Source organism: Bubalus kerabau, chromosome 2 (assembly GCF_029407905.1).
Source record: "Bubalus kerabau isolate K-KA32 ecotype Philippines breed swamp buffalo chromosome 2, PCC_UOA_SB_1v2, whole genome shotgun sequence".
NCBI lineage: Eukaryota > Metazoa > Chordata > Mammalia > Artiodactyla > Bovidae > Bubalus > Bubalus kerabau.
The window spans coordinates 162,282,256-162,293,593 of NC_073625.1; positions in this window are offsets into that span (position 1 = coordinate 162,282,256).

An 11,338-nucleotide genomic window follows, 5' to 3' on the forward strand; every position below is an offset into this window, starting at 1 on the left:
GGTTAATATATAACCTTGATTGATAATATATAACCTCAATTGTTACATAACTCCACTAAATAATATTGGAAATGAAGATGTCATACATGTGCACCCAAGCTAATTCTGATGATTTATGTAAAATGTGTGATTCTGTCACTGTTCCACTTTCTAGAAAGGAAGAAAAAGAACTTGGATAACTACACTGTTATGTGTTGTTAAGGGAATTTCTGCATAGACCGTGGATAGTATAAAAGGAAAAATTTTTAATTTCAGAACTATTTTTACAGGAGAGAATCAAAACTTAATGCTCTGTTTAACACTTCTGAGGCTAATTTTCTTAAAGAACCATGAATTTAAGTAGCCCTGACAAAATGTGGTCCACTGGAGAAGGGAATGGCAAACCACTTCAGTATTCTTGCCTTGAGAACCCCATGAACAGTATGAAAAGGCAAAATGATAGGATACTGAAAGAGGAACTGCCCAGGTTGGTAGGTGCCCAATATGCTATTGGAGATCAGTGGAGAAATAACTCCAGAAAGAATGAAGGGATGGAGTCAAAGAAAGAAAAAAAACCCAGTTGTGGATGTGACTGGTGATAAAAGCAAGGTCCAATGCTGTAAAGAGCAATATTGCATAGGAATCTGGAATGCTAGGGCCATGAATCAAGGCAAATTGGAAGTGGTCAAACAAGAGATGGCAAGAGTGAGCATCGACATTCTAGGAATCAGAAAACTAAAATGAACTGGAATGGGTGAATTTAACTCAGATGACCATTGAATCTACTACTGTGGGCAGGAATCCCTTGAAGAAATGGAGTAGCCATCATGGTCAACAAAAGAGTCTGAAATGCAGTACTTGGATGCAATCTCAAAAATGACAGAATGATCTCTGTTCATTTCCAAGGCAAACCATTCAATATCACAGTAATCCAAGTCTATGCCCCAACCAGTAACGCTGAAGAAGCTGAAGTTCAACTGTTCTATGAAGACCTACAACACCTTTTAGAACTCACACCCAAAAAAAAGATGTCTTTTTCTTTAAAGGGGACTGGAATGCAAAAGTAGGAAGTCACCTGGGGTAACAGGCAAATTTGGCCTTGGAATACAGAATGAAGCAGGGCAAACGCTAATAGAGTTTTGCCAAGAGAACACACTGGTCATAGCAAACACCCTCTTCCAACAACACAAGAGAAGACTCTATACATGGACATCGCCATATGGTCAACACCAATATCAGACTGATTATATTCTTTGCAGCCAAAGATGGAGAAGTGCTATAGAGTCAGCAAAAACAAGACCGGGAGCTGACTGTGGCTCAGATCATGAACTCCTTATTGCCAAAATCAGATTTAAATTGAAGAAAGTAGGGAAAACCACTAGACCATTCAGGTATGACCTAAATCAAACCCCTTACGATTATACAGTGGAAGTGAGAAATAGATTTAAGGGACTAGATCTGATAGATAGGGTGCCTGATGAACTATGGACTGAGGTTCGTGACATTGTACAGAAGACAGGGATCAAGACCATCCCCATGGAAAAGAAATGCAAAAAAGCAAAATGGCTGTCTGGGGAGGCCTTACAAATAGCTGTGAAAAGAAGAGAAGTGAAAAGCAAAGTAGATATAAGCATCTGAATGCAGAGTTCCAAAGAATAGCAAGGAGAGATAAGAAAGCCTTCCTCAGCGATCAATGCAAAGAAATAGAGGAAAACAACAGAATGGGAAAGACTAGAGATCTTTTCAAGAAAATTAGAGATATAAACGGAACATTTCATGCAAAGATGGGCTCGATAAAGGACAGAAATGGTATGAACCTAACAGAAGCAGAAGATATTAAGAAGAGGTGGCAAGAATACACAGAAGAACTGTACAAAAAAAATCTTCACGACCCAGATAATCACGATGGTGTGATCACTCACCTAGAGCCAGACATCCTGGAATGTGAAGTCAAGTGGGCCTTAGAAAGCATCACTATGAACAAAGCTAGTGGAGGTGATGGAATTCCAGTTGAGCTATTTCAAATCCTGAAAGATGATGCTGTGAAAGTGCTGCACTCAATATGCCAGCACATTTGGAAAACTCAGCAGTGGCCACAGGACTGGAAAAGGTCAGTTTTCATTCCAATCCCAAAGAAAGGCAATGCCAAAGAATGCTCAAACTATTGCACAATTGCACTCATCTCACACACTAGTAAAGTAATGCTCAAAATTCTCCAAGCCAGGCTTCAGCAATACATGAACTGTGAACGTCCAGATGTTCAAGCTGGTTTTAGAAAAGGCAGAGGAACCAGAGATCAAATTGCCAACATGCGCTGGATCATCGAAAAAGCAAGAGAGTTCCAGAAAAACATCTATTTCCTCTTTATTGACTATGCCAAAGCCGTTGACTATGTAGATCACAATAAACTGTGGAAAATTCTGCAAGAGATGGGAATACCAGACCACCTGACCTGCCTCTTGAGAAACCTATATGCAGGTCAGGAAGCAACAGTTAGATCTGGACATGGAACAACAGACTGGTTCCAAATAGGAAAAGGAGTATTTCAAGGCTGTATCTTGTCACCCTGCTTATTTAACTTCTCTGCAGAGTGCATCATGAGAAGCGCTGGGCTGGAAGAAGCACAAGCTGGAATCAAGATTGCTGGGAGAAATATCAATAACCTCAGATATGCAGATGACACCACCCTTATGGCAGAAAGTGAAGAGGAACTAAAAAGCTTCTTGATGAAAGTAAAAGAGGAGAGTGAAAAAGTTGGCTTAAAGCTCAACATTCAGAAAACTAAGATCATGGCATCCAGTCCCATCACTTCATGGGAAATAGATGGGGAAACAGTGGAAACAGTTGCAGACTTTATTTTTTTCTGCTCCAAAATCACTGTAGACGGTGATGGCAGCCATGAAATTAAAAGATACTTACTCCTTGGAAGGAAAGTTATAACCAACATAGATAGCATATTCAAAAGCAGAGACATTACTTTGCTAACAAAGGTCTGTCTAGTCAAGGCTATGGTTTTTCCAGTGGTCGTGTATGGATGAGAGAGTTCAACTGTGAAGAAAGCTGAACACTGAAGAATTGATGCTTTTGAACTGTGGTGTTGGAGATGACTCTTGAGAGTCCCTTGGACTGCAAGGAGGTCCAACCAGTCCATTCTAAAGGAGATCAGTCCTGTGTGTTCATTGGAAGGACTGATGCTAAAGCTGTAACTCCAATATGTTGGCCACCTGATGTGAAGAGTTGACTCATTGGAAAAGACTCTGATGCTGGGAGGGATTGGGGGCAGGAGGAGAAGGGGACGAAAGAGGATGAGATGGCTGGATGACATCATCGACTTCATGGACGTAAGTTTGAGTGAACTCCAGGAGTTGGTGATGGACAGGGAGGCCTCGCATGCTGCAATTCATGGGGTCACAGAGTCAGACATGACTGAGCGACTGAACTGAACTGACTGACTGACCTGAATTTAACTAGAAATTCTTTCCTGACAATTGATCAAGGGGCCTTGTATACTGACCTATGGAGTCATCAGTACTACATAAACAGCTGCATTTCAGTTCTTAATGACCATTATCATTGTGGAGTATGCCCTTTCACTCTTTAGTTCTTAAAAACGTCTGCTTTTCCTCCTCTGAAAAAGACTCACTGAATTTCTTACCTGGTAGGTGTTCTCTGCCTGGCAATTAACTCAGTGTTAAAACAAAAAGAAACAAATTTTCATATAGTTGTTTTATTATTTGACAACAGGGAAAAGGCATAGGACAGGATGAAAGAGCAGGTTAAGACTCAGGGTGAAATGTTTAAAGATCAACTATTACACTTCTCTATCTGCCTCTGTCTCTTTCTTCTTGCTTTGTTCAACAGTTTCTCTCTTAAAATACATACTTTAATTTTAAAGACATTCAGGTGAAGTAGTAATAGTATAAGTAATAAAATTTGTGAGAAATATCTTGCCTATCAAAAGCAAACCTTTCTCAGATTAAAACAGAAACATGAAAACTAAACTTCTACATTAACATGCTACTAATTAAAAATAAATTCTTGAGGAAAATGCATAACATTTTTCTTGGAGGAACCAGTTTACATTCCTTCCAACATGGGATTGGGTTTCCCTTTTCTCAACATCTTCACCTTCCTCTCATGGTTTTTAAAAAAATCACCATCCAAACTGGTGTGCGGTGATATCTCATTACTTGAATTGTTCTTTCCCTGATGATTAGTCATATTGAGTACCTTTTCATGTACTTGTTGATCATTTTGATGGAAGAAATTTTCATATACTGTGATATGCGGAAGTCATACTGGATTATACATGGTTTGGCTTGAACTTTCTGCCAAATAGAACAATCTGTCTTATGGCCTGTCAAACATCCATCTGTTTTAACCAATTTAAAAAAAGAATGAAGTCACCAGATTGTTTAGGATGTCCAAATTTGAAGGTAGAGATAAATGCTCCCCTTCCTATTTTGCTAATGCTAGTACTACTGAAGATGAGGTTTTCTTCCCAAATGTTGTGCTGTCTTACTATGTACATGCTATTCTGTCTCTTTTGAAACCTTGAAGGAATGTACGAGTCATGTTTGATGTCTGTTCTTTGTCTTGACAAGATATAAAACTGTGGTTCAGGCATCCAAAATGGGGCCAGGTGGCCACTGTACATGTGGTTTTGGACATGTTCCTGCATCATTGAAAAGTTGAACTTACTGAACTATATAAAATTAAAGGACAACACTAGTCATCCTCAGAACATCATCTGCTAGTGTTACTGAACATAGATTGGGGTCTGCTTACACAACACATAGCAAAGTCAATAAACTGACCCTGGATTGTGGTAAAGGAAAGTACAGCATTTATTGCATGGTGCCAAGCAAGGAGATCTCTACTCTTTCTCATTCTATTGTTTTCCTCTATTTCTTTGCACTGATCACTGAGGAAGACTTTCTTATCTCTCCTTGCTGTTCTTTGGAACTCTGCATTCAAATGGGTATATTGTTCCTTTTTTCCTTTACTTTTCACTTCTCTTCTTTTCAAAGCTATTTGTAAGGCCTCCTCAGAGAGCCATTTTGCTTTTTTGAATTTCTTTTTCTTGGAGATGGTCTTGATCCCTGTCTCCTGTACAATGTCACAAACTTCCATCCATAGTTCATCAGGCATTCTGTCTATCAGATCTAGTCCCTTGAATCTATTTGTCACTTCTACTGTATAATCATAAGGGATTTAATTTAGGTCATACCTGAATGGCCTAGTGGTTTTCCCTACTTTCTTCAATTTAAGCCTGAATTTTACAATAAGGAGTTCATGATCTGAGCCACAGTCAGCTCCCGGTCTTATTTTCGCTGACTCTATACAGCTTTTCCATCTTTGGCTGCAAAGAATATAATCAATCTGGTTTCAGTGTTGATCATCTGATGAAGTCCATGTGTAGAGCCTTCTCTGTTGTTGTTGGAAGAAGTTGTTTGCTTTGACCAGTGAGTTCTCTTAGAAAAATTCTAGTTGCCTTTGCCCAGCTTCATTCTGTACTCCAAAGCCAGATTTGTTGTTAGTCCAGGTGTTTCTTGACTTCCTACTTTTGCATTTCAGTCTCCTGTAATGAAAAGGACATCTTTTTGTGGGGGGGGGGGGGTGTTAGTTCTAAAAGGTCTTATAGGTCTTCATAAAACCATTCAATTTCTGCTTCTTCAGCATTACTGGCTGGGGCATAGACTTGGATTACTGTGATATTGAATGGTTTGCCTTAAAAGAAGCTTGCTTCTTGGAAGAAAAGTAATGACCAACCTAGACAGCATATTAAAAAGCAGAGACATTACTTGACTAACAAAGATCCATCTAATCAAGGTTGTGATTTTTCCAGTAGTCATGTAAGGATGTGAGTTGCACTATAAAGAAAGCTGAGCACAGAAGAATTGATGCTTTTGAACTGTGTTGTTGGAGAAGACTCTTGAGAGTCCCTTGGACTGCAAGGAGATCAAACCAGTCTATCCTAAATGAAATCAGCCCTGAATGTTCATTGGAAGGACTGATGTTGAAGTTGAAACTCCAATACTCTGGTCACCTGATGTGAAGAACTGACTCATTTGAAAAGACCCCGATGCTGGGAAAGATTGAAGGTGGGAGGAAAAAGGGATGACAGAGGGTGAGATGGTTGGATGTCATCACTGACTCAATGGACATGAGTTTGAATAAATTCCAGGAGTTGGTGATGGACAGGGAAGCCTGATGTGCTACAGTCCATGGGGTCACAAAGAGTGGGACATGACTGAGTGACTGAACTGAATTGAAGCAAGGAGAATGAGCAGTCAGTGCTCAAAATACGTGAAATCCCCAGTGACTTTCAGGGAAGGGTTTTTAAAGGCAACATTAGTGGTATGGGTTGCAGGGTGCCTGATAAGACTGGATCTTTTTTCTGATTGGTTGCTGGCTGAGGGAGATACTTGGATCAACATCATCAACCTTGTGGTACCAACCAGTCTGAGGTTTATGTACTTGTGGTTAACAGTTTTCTAGTGTTGGAGTTTGGTGTCTGTAAAAACAATTTAGGAGGAACTTTCCTGGGGTCCATGGTCTAATAAGACTCTGTGCTCCCAACACTGGGCACCCAGGTTCAATCTACTCAGGGAACTAGAGCCCATGTGCTGTTTCTTAACCCTGGTGCAACCAAATAAATACACACATATTTTTAAAAAAGCAACTTAGAAATGTGTTTCAGACAGGGTTATCATGTTCTGGGAGGCATGTTATCATGTTCTATATCCCTGCTGTATGGCTGATCTATTTTCTAAAATGTTACTAGTTTCTGGCCCAATAGCTGTTCTTAGTTGCTACATGTTCACATTTTCCAAATCATTACCTTTTGAAAATTGGAGTATAATTGCTTTACAACATTGTGTTAATTTCTGTTGTAAAACTAAGTGAATCATCTATATGTATACACATATCCTCTCCCTCTTGAATTTCCCTACCACCCACCCTCATCTGACCCCTCTAGGTCACTACAAGCTAAGTAGTGACCAAGCTAAGTTCCCTGTGCTATACAGGAGGTTCCCACATGTGTATGTCAGTCCTATTCTCCCACTTTGTCTCACCCTTCCCTCCCTTCCTCTGTGTCCACGTGTGCATTCTCTATGTCTGAATCTCTATTCCTGCCCTGCAAACAAAGGTTCTCAAAGACCTTTATCAATATAATAGGCTTGGTAATAGATTGAACGGGATGATACAGTGTTGGTCTTGTGGGCTGGGGGGGAATTCACATATGAAAGGACTTTGTGCTGTGTTCTTTGTTGTGCATTTCTACCCCACCTGACAGAACTTTGCATTGATGCTTTCTCCTTTTCAGCAGAGAGCAGAGGCGTCATGATGGCAGTTGATAAAAATGAGGAGTTTTATTTACAAAGTCATTTACTGACTGTTATGTACCCTGATGCTTGTGGAACACAATTAAGAGTCTCTAATTGGAATAAAAATCTGTTCTTAACAAAGAAAGAAAGAAAAAGTAATAAAAGTAATAAAAAGTAAAAGAAAGTAATAAAGTATTGCATGCCATTATGGACTTCATCTCTGGAGTACAAAAATTAACCTTGCAGATTAAACAACCAGATAAACTGAATAAAGGGGAAAAAAAGCTTACAATCATATCAATTTATGTAGCATCCATATTAGACAAAATTCAGCAATTATTTTCTTGTCCCAGTGAAACTTGAAGGAGAAGAGAATATACACACTGGTAAAAAGCAACTCCAAAGTACAGACCTAATATCAAACACTTAAATAGTAAACTTGATATCAAATAATTAAAATCTGAACACTGGAAAAAACAAAAAAAATATCCTTTCTCGCCACTCTTTCTTTCCCTAACATTATACTGGAGGTCCTAGGCAGTGCAATAAGACAAGAAAGATGCATAAAAAGTAAGCAGATTTTTAAGGATAATTATTCACAGATGGCAGGATTATCTACATAGAAAGTCATAAATATTTCATTGAGAAGTTTTAGGACTACTAAGCAAATTAAAGCAAGGTATTGAGATATAAGATCTATCTATCTATCTATATATATATAAAAGCAATTGTGCTTCTATATTCCTGATATCAATAATAAGAAAATGAAAATTACAAATAAATTATTGCAATTTGTAACAGCCTTAAATACAAAATAAGAAGAAAAGAAGAAAGTGAAGTCTCTCAGTCGTGTCTGACATTTTGCGACCCCATGGATGGTAGCCTGTCAGGCTCCTCTGTCCACGGGATTTTCCAGGCAAGAATACTGGAGTGTGTTGCTATTTCCTTCTCCAGAGGATCTTTCCAACACAGGGAATGAACCCCATTCTCCCGCACTGCAGGCAGACTCTTCACCATCTGAGCCACCAGGGAACCAGGGAATATGAAATCACTTCAGTTCAGTTCAGTCACTCAGTCGTGTACGACTCTATGCGACCCCATGGATTACAGCATGTCAGGCCTCCATGTCCATCACCAACGCCCAGAGTTTACTCAAACTCATGCCCATTGAGTTAGAGATGCCATCCAACCATCTCATCCTCTGTTGTCCCCTTCTCTCCCGCCTTCAGTCTTTCCCAGCACCAGGGTCTTTTCAAATGAGTCAGTTCTTCGCATCAGGTGGCCAGAGTATTGGAGTTTCAGCTTCAGCATCAGTTCTTCCAATGAATATTCAGCACTGATTTCCTTTAGAATGGACTGGTTTGATCTCCTCACAGTCCAAGTGACTCTCAAAGGTCTTCTCCAACACCACAGTTCAAAAGTATCAATTCTTTGGTGCTCAGCTTTCTTTATAGTCCAGCTCTCACATCCATACATGACTGCTGAAAAAGCTATAGCCTTGACTAGACAGATCTTTGTTGGTAAAGTAATGTCTCTGCTTTTGAATATGCTATCTATGTTGGTCATAACTTTTCTTCCAAGGAGCAAGTGTCTTTTAATTTCATGGCTGCAGGTACCATCTGCAGTGATTTTGGAGCCCCCCAAAATAAAGTCTCTTTCTCTTTCCACTGTTTCCCATCTATTTGCCATGAAGTGATGGGACTGGATGCCATGATCTTAGTTTTCTGAATGTTGAGCTTTAAGTCAACTTTTCACTCTCCTTTTTCACTTTCATCAAGAGGCGCTTTAGTTATTCTTTGCTTTATGCCATATGGGTGGTGTCATCTGCATATCTGAGGTTATTGATATTTCTCCTGGCAATCTTGATTCCAGCTTGTGCTTCCTCCAGCCCAGTGTTTCTCATGATGTACTCTGCATAGAAGTTAAATAAGCAGGGTGACAATATACAGCCTTGAAATACTCCTTTTCCTATTTGGAACCAGTGTGCTGTTCCATGTCCAGTTCTAACTGTCACTTCCTGAGCTGCATACAGATTTTTCAAGAGGCCAGTCAGGTGGTCTGGTATTCCCATCTCTTTCAGAATTTTCCACAATTTGTTGTGATCCACACAGTCAAAGGCTTTGGAGTAGTCAATAAAGCAGAAATAGATGTTTTTCTGGAACTCTCTTGATTTTTCAGTGATCCAATGAATGTTGGAAATTTGATCTCTAGTTCCTCTGCCTTTTCTAAAACCAGTTTTTGAACATCTAGAATTTCACGGTTCATGTACTGTTGAAGCCTGGCTTGGAGAATTTTGAGCATTACTTTACTAGCATGTGAGATGAGTGCAATTGTGTGGTAGTTTGAGCATTTTTTGGCATTGCCTTTCTTTGGGACTGGAATGAAAACTGACCTTTCCCAGTCCTGTGGCCAGTGCTGAGTGTTCCAAATTTGCTGGCATATTGAGTACAGCATTTTCACGGCATCATCTTTCAGGATTTGAAATAGATCAACTGGAACTCCGTCACCTCCTCTAGCTTTGTTCGTAGAGATGCTTCTTAAGACCCACTTGTCTTCGCAGTCCAGGATGTCTGGCCTAGGTGAGTGATCATATCATTGTGATTATCTGGGTCAATATCTTTTTTGTATAGTTCTTCTGTGTATTCTTGACACCTGCTCTTAATATCTTCTGCTTCTGTTAGAATGTTCAAACTACCACACAGTTACACTCATCTCACATGCTAGAACAGTAATGCTCAAAATCCTCCAAGCCAGGCTTTGACAGTACATGAACCAGGAACTTCCAGATGTTCAAGCTGGATTTAGAAAAGGCAGAGGAACCAGAGATCAAATTGCCAACATCTGCTGGATCATGGAAAAAGCAAGAGAGTTCCAGAAAAGCATATACTTCTGCTTTATTGAGTACACCAAAGCCTTTGACTGTGTGGACCACAAAAAACTGTGGAAAATTCTTCAAGAGGTGGGAATACCAGACCACCTTACCTGCCTCCTGAGAAATCTGTATGTAGGTCAAGAAGCAACATGGACATGGACATGGAACAACAGACTGGTTTCAAATTAGGGAAGGAGTATGTCAAGGCTGTATATAGTCACCTTGCTTATCTAACTTACATGAGAGTATATCATGTGCAATGCCAGGCTGGATGAAGCACAAGCTGGAATCAAGATTGTGGGGAAAAATATCAATAACCTCAGATATTCAGATGACATTATCCTCATGGCAGAAAGTGAAGAATAACTAAAGAGCCTCTTGATGAAAGTGAAAGAGAGTGAAAAAGTTGGCTTAAAACTCAACATTCAGAAAACTAAGATCATGGCATCTTTTCCCATCATTTCATGGCAAATAGATGGGGAAACAATGGAAACAGTGACAGACTTTTTTTGGACCCCAAAATCACTGCAGATCATAACTGCAGCCATGAAATTAAAAGATACTTGCTCCTTGGAAGAAAAGTTATGACCAACCTAGACAGCATATGAAAAAGCAGAGACATACTTGCCAACAAAGGTCCATCTAGTCAAAGCTATGGTTTTTCTAGTAGTAATGGATATGAGATTTGGACTATAAAGAAAGCTGAGTGCCGAGGAATTGATGCTTTTGAACTGTGGTGTTGGGGAAGATCCTTGAGAGTTCCTTGGACTGCAAGGAGATCCAGTCAGTGAAATGTAAAGGAAATCAGTCCTGAATATTCATTGGAAGGACCAATGCTGAAGCTCCAATACTTTGGCCACTTGATGCAAAGAACTGACTCATTGGAAAAGACCCTGATGCTTGGAAAGAGTGAAGGCGGGAGAAGAAGGGGATGACAGAGGATAAGATGGTTGGCTGGCATCACCAGCTCCATGGACATAAGTTTGAGTAAGCTCCGGCAGTTGGTGATGGACAGGGAAGCCTGGCATGTGGCAGTCCATGGGGGTCACAAAGAGTCAGACACGACTGAGTGACTGAGCTGAGGTAAAAATTTTAGAGAATATACATAAAAATAATACATAAATTATGCTTCTGGGCTACTGTTCTTGTCAGAGTC